Genomic DNA, 17500 nt, shown 5'->3' with positions numbered 1-17500 from the left:
CATTTTTGTGCTTGCTTTATTGTTTAGTTATTACTGTTGTGATTAGTTCTTTTTATTGTGAGGTGTATTTGTTCATGTTTCGTGATTTTTAATTCCTGTTATGATTGTTGGTTTTATTGTTAGTTGTATTTGTTCATGTTTTGTGATTCTTAATTCCTTTTGTGAATATTGTTTTTATTGTGAGGTGTCTTTGTTCATGTTTCGTGATTTCAATTCAATTTGTGAGTGCTGTTTATTGTTATTACGAGTTGTATTTGTTCATGTTTCGTGATTTTTAACTCCTTTTGAGATTGGTGTTTTTATTATGAAGTGTATTTGTTCATGTTTCATGGTTTTTAATTCATTTTGTGATTGTTTCTTTTTATTGTGAGGTGTCTTTGTTCATTTTCCGTGATTTTTAATTCCTTTCATGGTTGTTGTTTTTATTTTAAGGTGTATTTGTTCATGTTTTGTGATTTTTAATTCCTTTGTGAATATTCTTTTTATTGTGAGGTGTATTTGTTCATGTATCATGTTTCTTAATTCCATTTGTGGTTGTTGTTTTTATTTTGAGGTGTATTTGTTCATGTTTCGTGATTTTTAGTTCCTTTTGTGACTTGTTTTTATTGTGTGGTTTATTTGTTCAGGTTTCGTAATTTTTTATTACTTTTTTGATTGTTGTTGTTATTGTGAGGTGTAATTGTCCATGTTTCGTGATTTTTAATTTCTTTTGTAATTTTTACTTTTATTGTCAGGCGTCTTTGTTCATGTTTCTTGATTTTTAATTCTTTTTGTGAGTTGTTTTTATTAATAGCTTTCTTTGTTCATGTTTCGTGATTTTTACTTCCTTTTTGTGCGTGTTGTTTTTATTGTGAGGTGTCTTTGTTCAGGTTTCGTGATTTTTAATTCCTTTTTTGTGAGTGTTGCTTTTATTGTGAAATGTATTTGTTCATGTATTGGGATTTTTAATATTTTAATGTTGCTCCTATTGTGAGGTGTCTTTGATAATGTTTCGTGATTTTTAATTCTTGTTGTAATTGTTATTTTTATTTTAAGGTGTGTTTGTTCATGTTTCGTGAATTTTAATTCCTTTTGTGATTGTTGTTTTTATTGTGAGGTGTCCTTGTTCATGTTTCGTGTAATTCAATTCCTTTTGTGATTATAATATTTATTGTGAGGTGTCTTTATTAATTTTTTGTTAATTATAAATCCTTTTGTGATTTTTGTTTTTATTTCGAGGTGCATTTGTTCAAATTTCGTGATTTTTAATTGCTTTAATAATTGTTGTTTGTATTGTGAGGTGTATTTGTTTATATTTCTGAGTTTTAATTCCGTTGGTAATTGCTTTTTTTTATTGTGGTGTATTTGTTCATGTTTCAAGATGATTATAGATTTGGTGGTTGTTGCTTTAGTAACTAAGACTTGTTTTTCAGCAATTTAGAATTTAGTTATGGATTTTAGTAAGTAGTAGTAGTAGTAGTAATAGTAGTAGTAGTAGTATTAGTTCTAGTAGTAGTAGTAGTAGTAGTAGTAGTAGTAGTAGTAGTAGTAGTATGGATTTAATTACTGACAAATGTTAAGGAAAACGTCGAGAATGATGTGTGTTTTCATTCAGAGAATGTAAGAGCCATTTGAACCTGTCAAATGTTTACGTCAAACTAAACTGGTTCACGAGCATTTTACAAAAACAGGAAATGAAGGTTATTTGTCGTGGTTATTTGTTTTTGCATTAAGCAGGCTTCGTACAAACAGGGGCTCATATGGTCCATTGAGGGAGGGACCCTGAAGATGAAAGGCAATTGGATAAGAACCTTGCTTTAGGGCAGATGTCGTGCATCACATGTTATATTAGTGATGCAAAAAAAAAAATCATCTCTCTCTCTCTCTCTCTCTCTCTCTCTCTCTCTCTCTCTCTCTCTCTCTCTCTCTCTCTCTTTCTTTATATACACACACACACACACACACATATATATATATATATATATATATATATGTATATATGTATATGTATATATATATATTATGGTTCCTTTAAAAGATCTATGAGAGAGAGAGAGAGAGAGAGAGAGAGAGAGAGAGAGAGAGAGAGAGAGAGAGAGAGAGAGAGAGAGCACGGAAAAGAAGGAAGCACAGAGACTGTCGACAACATTATTGTTCCTTGAAGATAAGTTCTGGGTGAGACAAAGAAAGAGAAAGAGACAGCGAAGGGATTATTAGTGTCACAAGAACTCATTGCACACAGCATTTATTTTTGCTTTCATAGCATTTGTTTTCTAGACTACGTTTTTGATAATCATGTTATAGCATAAAAGCTCCCGCGTGTTATTTTCAGTTGATTTTTCCTTGATTAAAAATTATATTTACTATTTTTCAAAAAACAAATACATTTTCTTACATTGATATTTTCCTAATTATTTTTATAGTATTTTTTAAAAAATAATTTTGTTGTCTGGATTTCTTTACATTTTTTCTTTAATATGTCTTTATTTGTCACGTGCGTATAAAGTCAACCATTTATGGCTTCAGTGTGATGCTGGCAATATATTGTTTTTTACTGGCTTTGATACTCCTTTGTTTGTAATACTAATGGTCATTTCTGCAGTCTTAATACCGGTCACAGTGGTTATTTCCACAATTCAATTACAGGTCACATTATTTATTGCCGTAATTCCTGTACTGGTCACAATGGTCATTTCCGCTTTGACAAAGTAATTTTCCACCAGGTCATATGGCATAAATGCCCTAACAGGTTATATGCCCCCCATTCCATTAATCATACGTGAGGAGCCCTAAACGAGGTAATTCCCCACCTGGTCATACAGCCTAAATTCCCCACTTAGGTCATGCGTCCCCAGTTCCATTAAACCTACCTGAGAGGGGTTTCACGAGGTAATTCTCCACCTTGTCATACTCCCCAAATTCCATTAATCATACATGAGATGAGAGGGGCTTGAGGAGTTAATTCCTCACCAGGTTACATGGCCTAGATTCCCCACCAGTTCATAGGTCCTCAATTTTATTAATCCTATACGTGATAGAGCCTTTAGGTAATTCCAATCAGGGCATACATCCCCATTTTTATTAATCATACACGTGAGGGGGCCTTAAGGTAATTCCCCATCAGGTTGCATGGCCTAAATTCCCCTCAAGGTCATACGTCCCCATTTCTATCAATCATATGTGAGAGGTCCTTGACGAGGTAATTCCACACCAGGTCATATGGCCTAAATTCTCCACCATGGTTAACCATCCCTAATTAAAAAAATCATACATGAAATAGCTTGACGAGGTGGTGATTCCTTACTAGGTCATATAGCCTAAATTTCCCACCAGGTCATAGGCCCTCAATTTCATTAATCATATATGAGAGATGTCCTTGATGTAATTCCCCACCAGGTCCTACGTCCCCAATTTCATTAAACATATATGTGAGAGGGTCTTGAAGTAATTCCCCACCAGGTCATACGTCCTCAATTTCATTATCATATACGTATGAGGGCCTTGAAGTAATTGCCCACCAGGTCATACGTGCCTAATTCCATTGATATGTGAGAGGGCCTTGGGTTAATTCCCCACCAGGTCATAAGTCCCCAATTTCATTAATCATATACGTGAGAGGGTCTTGAGGTAATTTCCCACCAGGTCATATGTCATAATTTCCCCACCAGGTCATACATCCCTAATTTCATTGATAATATCTGAGAGGATCTTGAGGTAATTCCCCATCAGGTCATATGTCATAAATTCCCCACAGGTCATACGTCCCTAATTCCACTGATAATATCTGAGAAGATCTTGAGGCAATTCACCATCAGGTCATATGTCATAAATTCCCCACCAAGTCATACGTCCCTAATTCCATTGATAATATATGAGAGGGTCTTGAGGCAATTCCCCATCATGTCATATGTCATAAATTCCCCACCAGATCATACGTCCCTAATTCCATTAATAATATTTGAGAGGGTCTTGAGGCAATTCCCCATCAGGTCATATGTCATAAATTCCCCACAGGTCATACGTCCCTAATTCCACTGATAATATCTGAGAAGATCTTGAGGCAATTCACCATCAGGTCATATGTCATAAATTCCCCACCAAGTCATACGTCCCTAATTCCATTGATAATATATGAGAGGGTCTTGAGGCAATTCCCCATCATGTCATATGTCATAAATTCCCCACCAGATCATACGTCCCTAATTCCATTAATAATATTTGAGAGGGTCTTGAGGCAATTCCCCATCAGGTCATATGTCATAAATTCCCCACCAGGTCATACTTCCCTAATTCCATTGATAATATATGAGAGGGTCTTGAGGCAATTCCCCATCAGGTCATATGTCATAAATTCCCCACCAGGTCAAACGTCCCTAACTCCATTGATAATATCTGAGAGGGTTGTGAGGCAATTCCCCATCAGGTCATTTTGCCCAGATTTTATTAATCATACAAGAGAGGGTTTGACGAGGTAATTTCTTACCAGGTCATTAGTCCCAAATTTCATTAATCATACATGAAACGGTTTATTATTATTATTATTATTATTATTATTATTATTATTATCATTATTATTATTAATTGCTATGCTACAACCCCAATTGGAAAAGCAGGATGCTATAAGTTCAGGGGCTCCAAGAGGAAAAATAGCCCAGCAAGGAAAGGAAGCAAGGAAAAAGAGAATATTTTTAGAACAGTAACAGTAGAATAAATATCTCCTATATAAACTATAAAAACTTTAACAAAACAAGAGGAAGAGTAATTGGATAGAATAGTGTGCCCGAGTGTACCCTCAAGAAAGAGAACTCTAACCCAAGACAGTGGAAGACCATGGTACAGAGGCTATGGCACTATCCAAGACTAGAGAACAATGGTTTGATTTTGAAGTGTCCTACTAGGAGGTAATTTCTTACCAGGTAATTAGGGCCAAATTTCATTAGTCTGCATGAGAGGGTTTGACAAGGTAATATCTTACAAGGTCATTAGGCCCAAATTTCATTAATTATAAAGGTACTTGGCGAGGTAATTCCCTACCAGACCATACATCCCAAATTCCATTCATCATACGTGAGAGGGTCTTGACGAGGTAATTCCTCACCTGGTCATATGGCCTAAATTTTACACCAGGTCATAGGTCCCCAATATCATTAATCATATATGTGAGAGGGCCTTGAGGTAATTCCCCACCAGGTCATATGTACTTAATTTCATTGTATAGCAGCTCCAAAATCAAACCATTGTTCTCTAGTCTTGGGTAGTGCCATAGCCTTTGTATCATGGTCTTCCACTGTCTTAGGTTAAAGTTCTCTTGCTTGAGGTTACACTCGGGCACACTATTCTTTATAATTTCTCTAACCCTTGTTCTCTTAAAGTTTTTATAGTTTATATAGGAGATATGTATTTTAATGTTGTCACTGTTCTTGAGATATTTTATTTTTCCTTGTTCCCTTTCCTCAATGGGCTACTTTCCCTGTTGGGGCCCCTGGGCTTATAGCATCCTGGTTTTCCAACTAGGGTTGTAGCTTAGCATTTAATAATAATAGTAATAATAATAATAATAATAATAATAATATACGGGAGAGGGCCTTGAAGTAAAGCCCCATCAGGTCATATGGACTAAATTCCCCACCAGGTCATACGTCTCTAAAGCGCAGTACACACTATGATTCATGATGCGCACAGGATTGAATGAATACTTTGAAAAACTACCTTTTCAACACAAACCCGCACCGCCAACATTCAAAGTGGTAGGACGTTTGCTCAGCTCTCTAGCGCCAATGGCTAACTCGCTGTCTACCATTGAGTGGGCAAGGTACAACACTTCCTTGTATTTTAATACTAATTTTAATCATCTTAGTAGTAATACTCCTAATAATAATTTTAATTTTTTTGATAGTTTTATAATTTTTGATAATAGTAATTTGAACAATAATAAAAGTAGTCTTCTGGTAGAGATTATCGGTATACATACTTTCTCAATGAAAGCTGAACTGCCATTAGGCTAAGTCTAGGCAGCTAGCACACGAAAACAAGTGAACAACTCAGCAGTGTTGCAGTATAGTTTGGCCGCTAGTAATTTATTTCAACACCTCTACTGCACCACGAGGCTGATACATGAATCATAGTGTACTGGACCTAATTTCAATAATCATGTGCGTGAGAGGGTCGTAAGGTAATTCCCCACCAGGTTATATGGCCTAAATTCCCCATCAGTTCTTAAGTCCTCAATTCCAATAATAATATGTGAGAGACATAAACGAGGTAATTCCCCACCAGTTCATATGGCATAAATAACCCACCAGGCTATACCCAAAATTCTATTAATCATAGATGAGAGTCCTTGATGAGTTCATTCCTCTCCAGGCAATTAGGTCCAAATTTGATTAATCATACATGAGAGGACCTTGACGAGGTAATTCCCCACCAGGTCATATGGCCTAAATTCCATTAATCATACATCTGAGGGCTTGACGGGTAAATTCCCACCAGTTCATACTCCCCAATTTGATTAATCAGACATTTAAGGGTCTTGATGCCGTGATTCCTTACCTGGTCATATAGCCCAAATTCATTAATCAGAGGGCTTGACGAGGTAATTCCCCACCAGATCATATGTCCCCAATTTAATTAATCATACATTTGAAGGTCTTGTTGCTGTAATTCTTCACTAGGACATATGTCCCAAATTCTGTTAATCACACCTCAGTGGGCCTGACAAGCTGAATCCCCAACAAGTCATACGTCCGCAGTAATCTTACATTTGAAGGTCTTGATATGGTAACTCCTCACAATGTTATATGGCCCAAATACCATTATTCATACATGAGAGATCATACGCCCCAAGTTCGATTCATCATAAATATGAAGGTCTTGATGTGATAATTCCTCACCAGGTCACATGGCCCAAAATCCGTTAATCACACATGGACGGGATTAACAAGCTGAATCCTTACCAAGTCATACGTCCCTAGTTCGATTAATCATACATTTGAAGGTCTTGATGTGGTAATTCCTCACCAGGTTATGTGGCCCAAATTCTGTTAATCACACCTCAGCAGGTTTGACGATCTGAATCCCCACCAAGGCATATGTCCCCAGTACAATTAATCATACATTTTAAGGTCTTGATGTGATAATTCTTCACCAGGTCATATGGCCCAAATTCCATTAATCATACATCAGAGGGCTTGATGAGGTAAATCCCCACCAAGTCATGCATTACCAATTCAGATAATCATATATTTGAAAGTCTGGAGGGGGATAACTCCTCACCAAGTTATACGATCAAAATTCCATTAATCATATATGAGAGAGCTTGACGAAGTAAACCCCACCAGGTTATACATCCCCAGTTCAGTTAATCATACATTTGAAGGTCTTAATATGAAATTCCTCACCAGGTTATATGGCCCAAATTTCATATTTCATACATGAGAGGGCTTGACAAGGTAAATCCCCACCAGGTCATACGTCCACAATTCAAGTAATCATACATTTGAAGGTCTCGATGTGATAATTCCTCACCAGGTTATATGGTCCAAATTCCATTAATCATACATGAGAGGGTTTGGTGAGGTAAATCCCCACCAGTTCATATGTCCCCAATTCAAATAATCATACATTTGAAGGTCTTATGTGATAATTCCTCACCAGGTTATATGGCCCAAATTCCATTAATCATACATGAGAGGGTTTGGTGAGGTAAATATCTACTAGGTCATACGTCCCCAATTCAATTAGGCTTAATCATGCATTTGAAGGTCTTGATGTGATAATTCCGCACCAGGTTATATAGCCCAAATTCCATTAATCATACATGAGAGGTCTTGGCGAGGTAAATCCCCACCAGTTCATATGTCCCCAATTCAAATAATCATACATTTGAAGGTCTTATGTGATAATTCCTCACCAGGTTATATGGCCCAAATTCCATTAATCATACATGAGAGGGTTTGGTGAGGTAAATATCTACTAGGTCATACGTCCCCAATTCAATTAGGCTTAATCATGCATTTGAAGGTCTTGATGTGATAATTCCGCACCAGGTTATATGGTCCAAATTCCATTAATCATACATGAGAGGGTTTGGCGAGGTAAATCCCCACCAGTTCATATGTCCCCAATTCAAATAATCATACATTTGAAGGTCTTATGTGATAATTCCTCACCAGGTTATATGGCCCAAATTCCATTAATCATACATGAGAGGGTTTGGTGAGGTAAATATCTACTAGGTCATACGTCCCCAATTCAATTAGGCTTAATCATGCATTTGAAGGTCTTGATGTGATAATTCCGCACCAGGTTATATAGCCCAAATTCCATTAATCATACATGAGAGGTCTTGGCGAGGTAAATCCCCACCAGTTCATATGTCCCCAATTCAAATAATCATACATTTGAAGGTCTTGATGTGATAATTCCTCACCGGGTTTTATGGCCCAAATTCCATTAATCATACATGAGAGGTCTTGGCGAGGTAAATCCCCACCAGTTCATATGTCCCCAATTCAAATAATCATACATTTGAAGGTCTTGATGTGATAATTCCTCACCGGGTTTTATGGCCCAAATTCCATTAATCATACATGAGAGGTCTTGGCGAGGTAAATCCCCACCAGTTCATATGTCCCCAATTCAAATAATCATACATTTGAAGGTCTTGATGTGATAATTCCTCACCAGGTTATATGGTCCAAATTCCATTAATCATACATGAGAGGGTTTGGCGAGGTAAATCCCCACCAGTTCATATGTCCCCAATTCAAATAATCATACATTTGAAGGTCTTATGTGATAATTCCTCACCGGGTTTTATGGCCCAAATTCCATTAATCATACATGAGAGGGTTTGGCGAGGTAAATCCCCACCAGTTCATATGTCCCCAATTCAATTAATCATACATTTGAAGGTCTTGATGTGATAATTCCTCACCAGGTTATATGGTCCAAATTCCATTAATCATACATGAGAGGGTTTGGCGAGGTAAATCCCCACCAGTTCATATGTCCCCAATTCAATTAATCATACATTTGAAGGTCTTGATGTGATAATTCCTCACCAGGTTCTATTTCCCAAATTCCATTAATCATACACGAGAGGGCTTGGCGATGTAAATCCCACGAGGTCATACGTCCCCAATTCGATTTATCAAATATATGAAGGCCTGGATGCGGTAATTCCCTACCAGGTCATACGACCCAAATTCCATTATTCATAAATTAGAGGGCTTGGCGATGTAAATCCCACCAGGGCATACGTCCCCAACTCTATTTGCCATACATTTGAAGGTTTGGATGCGGTAATTCCTTTCCATGTCATATGTCCCAAATTCCATTATTTATACATGAGAGGGTTTGACGAGGTAAATCCCACCAGGTCATCCTCCCCAATTTGATTTATCATACATTTGAAGGCCTGGATATGGTAATTCCCTACCAGGGCATATGACCAAAGAATAAATCAATTTATGTAATAGGTGATCTAAATGATGATTTGATGTTAGGTTCAGCAAAGATACATAATATTTTAAGAGTCACCAAATTAAATCAAGTGATTAATAAACCTACTAGAGTTAGCCCCATCTCATCCACACTACTAGACGTTTTAATAACAAACAAGCAGGAAAGTGTCATTAAAATCGAGGTATTTCATTTATCATAGATATTAAGAAGCCAAAGCGTAAACTAGTCACGGTAACCTCTAGGTGTTTAAAATATTATTCTGCAGTTTTTTTGTGCAATACATTGCTAGACCAAAAACTAATTTTAGATACAATCATGCACACTTATGACACAGATATTCAAACAGGAATTTTCAATGACGTATATAATAGTGCCTTAGATAAATGTGCCCCAATAACCACGAGGGAAATAAGGAGACCCAGTGCACCTTGGATAGACGATGATCTCAAAAACAGTATGTTTGAAAGGGACAAAATGCAAGAAAGGCTTAAACAAAATAGACATGATGAAAATCTGAACAATGCGTATCAGGAAATGAAAAAAGTCATCAATTCTAAGATGCGTACTGCCAAAGCTTATTATAACAAAGACAAGATCAAGAAAAGTAAATCCTGCAAAGAATCATGGAAAATTATGAATAATATTGTATCTACTAAAACAAATAAAAGAATTTAATACGACAACCCAAAAGCTAGAGCAGATCAATTTAACCAATACTTTGCTAATGTAGGAAAAATAACTTATGGTAAAACGCAGGAAATTCTACAAAAGTACGAAAATGAAGATATTAGAAACACTCAAAATAATTTTGGCAATAATATAAGATTGTTTAGACCGCAACCAGTTACAGTAGAAACAATAATATTAACAGTTAAGAGTTTGAATAATAGTAATGCTTACGGAACGGATGGTATTCCTACTAGTTTTCTAAAAAGATTCCCTTACAATTATTGCATATTATATCACGGTTATCATAAATACATCGATTGTAACTGGGAAATATCCTTCTATTTGGAAACAACCCCTCGTTGATCCTCTTCACAAGAAAGGAGACAAGGACGACCCTGGTAATTATAGACCTGTTTCTATCCTTCCAGTAATATCGAAAGTAATAGAAAAGATTGTATGTAATCAGTTAATGGAACATCTAGAAAAAAAAAATAATTTGATTTCTAGCACTTAGCATGGATTCCGTAAAGGTTTATCAACAGAAACAGCTTTGATGAAATTAACAGATGAAATTTATAAAAATATTGATAGAAAAAAAGTTTCCATATTAATTTTATGCGACCTATCAAAGGCATTTGATAGTGTCAACCATGATGAATTGTGTAAATCTCTTAAGGAACATTACATTGATACGTTCTGGTTTCAGGATTACTTGAAGGATAGAAGTCAGGTAGTTAGATTAGGAGACGTAAATTCTTGCATTGAAAAGGTTGAATTTGGGGTCCCACAGGGATCTGTCCTAGGTCCAATTCTGTTTTTATTCTACGTTAATGACATGATTAAATACATAGAAAACTGCCTCCTAATTCAATATGCTGATGACACCCAAGTTCTTTTGGTTGATCAAATAGAAAATTTAGATGGTTTGATTAAAAGGGCTGGACTAATATTGCTCAAAATTAAGAAATATTTTCTAAGAAAAGGGCTATTATTAAATGCCACCAAAACACAGTGCATGTTTGTGGGTAGCTCACAGTATATTAGCAAAATTCCAGATGACATTATAATAGAATGCGATGGTGATGAAATAAAGATAAGTCAACATGTGAAAAATCTAGGTCTACACATGGACAGGTACATGACATTCAGTACTCACATCGACGAGCTGAGTAGAAAGGTTAGTGGCATTCTAATGTATCTAAGTAGAGTAAAAGATTACTTTGATGATACGACTCGAGCTTTGATTGTGGAAAGTCTGGTCTTGAGTGTAATAAACTACTGTATTAAGATATGGGGGTCAACTAATGATATGCACATAGAAAAAGCTCAAAAAATCCAAAACTTTGCAGGTAGAGTAGCCGTTATTGGGGTGAAAAAAAAACACGATCACATCACCCCAACCCTCCAGCAATTAAAGTGGATAAAATTAAAAGAAAAGTGTACGTACGATGTTTGTGTTTTTGTTTTTAAAAGTTTGAGAAAAGAATATCCCAACTGGCTATACACATTTCCTACATTTGGTAATTGTAGGAATGCATTAACCAGACAGAATGAAAATCTATATGTAGACAGCTATCGAACGGATTTGGGTTCACGCTCAATGGCAATAAGGGGCCCAGCTTGCTGGAACAAACTACCTCTGGAAATAAGAAAATGTATAAATGTTAGTTCTGATTTATTCAAAAAGAAACTTAAGCAATATTTTTTTAAGTTTTACTTGAATGTATATATATCCTAGATTTTTACAATCCAATTATTGTAAATTTTATGTAAATGATTTATATTATGTAACAGAATAACCATTTTGTAAGGGCTTGGCGATGTAAACCCCACCTGGTCATACCTCCCAAATTCGATTATTCATACATTTGAGGGACTTGACGAGGTGATTCCTCACCAGGTCATACGACCCAAATTCCATTATCATACGTGAGAGGACTTTGGCGAGGCAATTCCCTACTTTTAACCTACTGTTTACAGGTGCGTTATTTTTGTAGAAGTTAAGTAATGAATATTTGATCTTAAACGTAGTTCTCCGCCCCCGTTAGTCTCGTAATTTTCTTGAACTAGTCAACCTTTGAAGATAAACTGACGTACAGCTAAATAAAACAGTTACAGATACATCTGTAAAATTTTTAGCGCAGTGCTACTAAGCTGATTCTTTTCCCTCTGCAGCCAAAAGGATTTATTTGCAATTCAATGGTTGTATTACATTTGAAATAGGATTTTCAGATTTTTCAACGTAGTTAATTTTGATTGATAAATCCTGTAAGTGTATTGATTTATTGATAGTGTTCTGCGAAACCAATATATCACGTGATCAATGGTGGTCAATAGTCTATTTTAATTGAAGGATGACAGTAGTTAGAATTCACTTTTATATAAAACTCCATGAAAAAGCAATCCCTGATGAGAAGTTCCAGATTGAAATAGTAACTTGGGTCACTAAGACCAGATTGAAATAATATCTTTGGGGATAATGGACTTCAAGAATACGTTCATCGTGGCTTGGTCGGTAGTGTGTTGCATTTTAACCGGAGAGGACTGTCTGTGAGGCACACCTCATGTGCAGGCATCAAATCCCCTATAAGAGGAGATTTAGAAAACGTTGAAATAAATCTTTATTTTTAAGTCAGTAAAACAAGGTTTTAGATATGTTTTAAGTAGATAAATTGACAATGATCTATTATTGATTTTGGATTTATTATGAATGTAGAATATAGTCCCCTTATTTTTGAATTATGAATAAAAAAAACATTATGTCGAGATTATAAAAGATTTTTGAGTCACCAAGGAACGATTCCAATATAGATTTATGGGTTAGTTAATACATCCTGAATTAGCAGTCCTGGGGCATAATTTCAAGAATGTAGTAAGATATTGAATTTATGGGTTATTAAGGCCGGAATGAATTAAATTCTGGGTCATTAGAGGTATACAGAGACATTGATACATAGAGGCACGACTTGTACCATAGTCTGTTCTTTCTCCATTATGTAAATTATAAGTCTTCTTTTGTTCCCTATAGATTATAAGGTTTCAACACTGGAGTGGGTCTTCTCTCTCTCTCTCTCTCTCTCTCTCTCTCTCTCTCTCTCTCTCTCTCTCTCTCTCTCTCTCTCTCTCTAAAAACTGGAAAATTACGTGTTGGTTTATCTACGAATCTCATATTAACGAAAAGGTAACAGAAGTTTAGGATAAAGGAATAGAAAATTTAGAACAACACCACAGAACATGAAGGGCAGACCCACTCGGTAATCTGGAATATTTTCATTCAGGAGGCCAGTGATTTTTGTGGGGGGAGGGGGATATAAAGCAAGAATTTGAATCACCTATCAATTGCAAGCTTTCATGGTCTGGTGTTTGTGTAAAAGCCACTGGGGGGTAGATTGATTATTGCGTAGTACTATCAGTAGATTTCCCCTTGGGCACCCACGGGTTCAACGCTAGAGGTTAGAACGCAACCTTCCATGCCCAGGGGAAAATTCCATATCCAGGAATGCCCGTTTCAAAAGAACCGGAAGCTTCCCTGTCCTAAGGCTAATCCGGGTTTATATATATATATATATATATATATATATATATATATATATATATATATATATGTATATATATATATATATATATATATATATATATATATATATATATATATATATATATATATATATATATCTCGTGTTTATTTGTTGTGGAGTTTCAGTGGCCACTATGTTTTTGTGTTACTTTAAGATTATATATAATAAATCGATACATATTTCATACCTTCTCAAGATTCCTGTCTCAGTTGTTATTATTGTCATACTCATTATTATTATAGCCTTCCATAATACTGTCACTTATTATTATTATTATTATTATTATTATTACCTGCTAAGCTATAACCCTAGTTGGAAAAGCAGAATGCAATAAGCCCAGGGGCCCCAACAGGGAAAGTAGCCCAGCAAGGAAAGGAAACAAGGGAAAATGAAATATTTTAAGAATAGTAACATTAAAATAAATATTTTCAATATAAACTATAAAAACTTTACAAATTTTGAGGAAGAGAAATAAGATAGAACAGTGTTCCCGTGTGTACCCTCAAGCAAGAGAACTCTAACCCAAGACAGTGGAAGACAAAGGCACAGAGGCTATGGCACTACCCAAGACTAAAGAACAATGGTTTGATTTTGGAGTGTCCTTCTCCTAGAAGAGCTGCTTTCCAAAGTTAAAGAGTCTCTTCTACCCTTACCAAGAGGAAAGTAGCCACTGAACAATTAGAGTGCAGTAGTTAACCCCTTAGGTGAAGAGGAATTCTTTGGTAATCTCAGTGTTGTCAGTTGTATGAAGACAGAGGATAATATGTAAAGAATAGGCCAGACTATTCGGTGTATGTGTAGGCAAAGGGAAAGCTAACCGTAACCAGAGGGAAGGAGCCAATGTAGTACTGTTTGGCCAATCAAATGAACACATAACTCTCTAGCGGTAGTACGAACAGCATTATTACTACTACTACTACTACTAACTAAGCAACAACTCTAATTGGAAAAGGAGGGAGCTATAAGCCCAAGGGTTCCAACAGGGCAAAATAGTCCAGTGAGGAAAGGAAATGAACAAACTAGGTAAATAATTAACAATTAAAATAAAATACTCTAGGAACAGTAACATTTGAATAGATGTTTCATATATAAACTATAAAAACCTCATAAAAACAAAGAAGAAGAGAAGTAAGGTGGAAAAGTGTGGCCTAGCGTAATAAGGACCGTATCCAATACATTTTCATAATTTCACCCCCGACCTTCACTCTGTGGTGACACAGTCAAATGGCGTAACCCTAAATCATTAATTCCAAGAATCAAGAGAACCATGATCAAATGAAGAGGATTAATGAGAAGAGTGTCGTTTCAGCACGTTTAGTAAAATCATATCCCCTTTAGGTTCGTTGCCCTTCTAGATATGCTGTGCAATGTTTGACTTGGATGGATGGCGTTTCGCTTTCCTTACTCTCAACGATTCGTTTCTTGTTAGGTTTTGATGGGGGGGGGGGGGGGAGATGTGAGAGCATCGCGTAGATGTTTCATTTATTCCTTTTGTTTATTATAGGATTCTTCTGACTTTTTGTTTTTGTTTTGTGTTATTGGGTTGGTTTTGGTTCATATTTACAGGATGAGTATTTGGTGAGACGAAATGTTTTTGTCCTTTTCCCAATATGGCTTCTCTTGTGATAATATATTTTATGTATAGTAATGATTTTTTAAGCTCATAGGGAAGATGGGTGAAAGAAGAATGAGGGCAGTTAGCTATATAGCTAATCATGGTAGGGAATATTTTGGAAAGTTAAGCATTAGTTAGTAATGTAAAATTTTACTTAAATAAAGGTGCCTTGTTGCTGTGGTCTTAGTGTTAACACAGGAAAATAATAATTCAGCAAAATATAAATAATGTGAATTGTTTTTTGTTTTATAAATTCTAAGGTGTTTTATTCATATTTTTATGTATATTTGGCTGTCTTTTTTCTTCTACTAAGCATTGAGGTTCAGGTCGAAGAATGTCAAAATTGTAAACATAAACAGTTGTTCCAATTCTTGTGGTGTATTTTCGTTTGCTTGTTTTTGCAACTTCCCTCAAGTGCCTGGTCGTTAGCCAGATCTTTCTTGCTTTCTTTTATTTAGTTACTCACGCATTCATTTATTTATTTTACATTTACGCTTAAGTTAAAAAGAAAAATTTATAGTGTGAACGAAATTTTATTTCGCGTCATTTCCATATCTTGTGTGCTGTGTACTTGTTGGCATTCATTTGAATGTAGTATTTATTGGATGAATCAATATCTGATTTACAAATATCTAATATAAGTTGAATTTCTCATATAATTTTCCCTTTACTTATCTTTTTAGGTATATGCCATTATTTTTCTTTGTAAAAAAAAGGGATTAAGGGAACAAAACTGTGCACGGGATTTAATTACTTACTGTATATGCATTCAATCACGGGCAGGTGCTGTCAATTTATTTCTGTTTACATTGAACCAAGGCTTCATAATAAGAGATTACCTAATCCTTGTGCATATAAGGCTCACCGAGAGAGAGAGAGAGAGAGAGAGAGAGAGAGAGAGAGAGAGAGAGAGAGAGAGAGAGAGAGAGAGAGAGAGAGATTTACTTGCTTGGGATCTTGGAATAATACTGTATTTTTCTTTCATGGGATCATGTAACCCATATCCCACCCTACCCCTTCCATCCCCTCCCACGTACGTAGACTATCCTCGGGGAGGGGTATTCAATTGGTCCTCAACCCCCCCCCCCCCGTACACAAATGACAATCGAGGCATGGACTAATGCTTCAATTACCAGTCCATGATGAAAGTGATTGGAGGAGGAAGATGAGAAAGAGGGAAAAAAGAAGCACTAAGGTATCAAAGGACTAGACGAGGGTTTTTTGTTTAGCTGGTTTATTTGGTTCATTGATACTTTTTTATTGCTTTCTTGTTTCTGTATATAAATAGGTAGTTTTATTCATTCATAATTCTTTACAAGTGCTTCTTTGTTGTAACTTTGTGGTTTTGGTATCAGATTTTATTATCAAGTGGTAAGGCAACCGTGCTTACCCCCATACAAATGGGGAAAAGGCACATTAATAGAGGAAGAAGCGTATTCAGCTCACAAAGGGAGGGACCAATGTTCGATCCAGCAGGAGAGAGAGAGAGAGAGAGAGAGAGAGAGAGAGAGAGAGAGAGAGAGAGAGAGAGAGAATCAAAATGTATTCCATAAAGAATATATTGAAAACTTTATAATTACCCAATCAAGATGTTTATATTTTTATGGAATACATTTTGATTCTCTCACTCTCTCTCTCTCTCTCTCTCTCTCTCTCTCTCTCTCTCTCTCTCTCTCTCTCTCTCCTCTCAGGCTATAATCACTGCCTTCTTCAGATGGGCCTAAATTTCCTAAATTAGTATCTCAAACGACAGGTGACCAGTTAAAGGTTAATTTTGTGGATGTGGAGATAATTGAAGGGGGGCGGGGTTAGGGAAAGAAGTATCAATGCAATAAATAAATAGAAAGAATAATAAATATTTTCAAATATCGTTGTGTTTAGGCGTTTATTGCTTTTGCTAGACCGTTCATTGCTTTTGCTAGTCCGTTCATTGCTAATGCCAGTAGCTACCAATTTTGTATTAGCTGTTGATACTACTGATTGTTTATATCAATACTAATACCATAATTCTAATTGTTGTATTTTAATGATATCAGTAGTAACCATGTCATACGAAAAAGTAAACAAAACTGTTAGTACGGCAGTAATGAATGAATAAACTAATGCCCTGGAATAAACAGCGTATTGTTAATGGTTTGAAACTTCTGAAGAAGAGAAAAAGTAAAACGCACCTCTCAAACTTTTCATCATGTAA

This window comes from Palaemon carinicauda, chromosome 19, assembly GCF_036898095.1.
Source record: "Palaemon carinicauda isolate YSFRI2023 chromosome 19, ASM3689809v2, whole genome shotgun sequence".
In the NCBI taxonomy this organism is placed as follows: Eukaryota; Metazoa; Arthropoda; class Malacostraca; order Decapoda; family Palaemonidae; genus Palaemon; species Palaemon carinicauda.
This window is presented reverse-complemented; position numbering follows the sequence as displayed.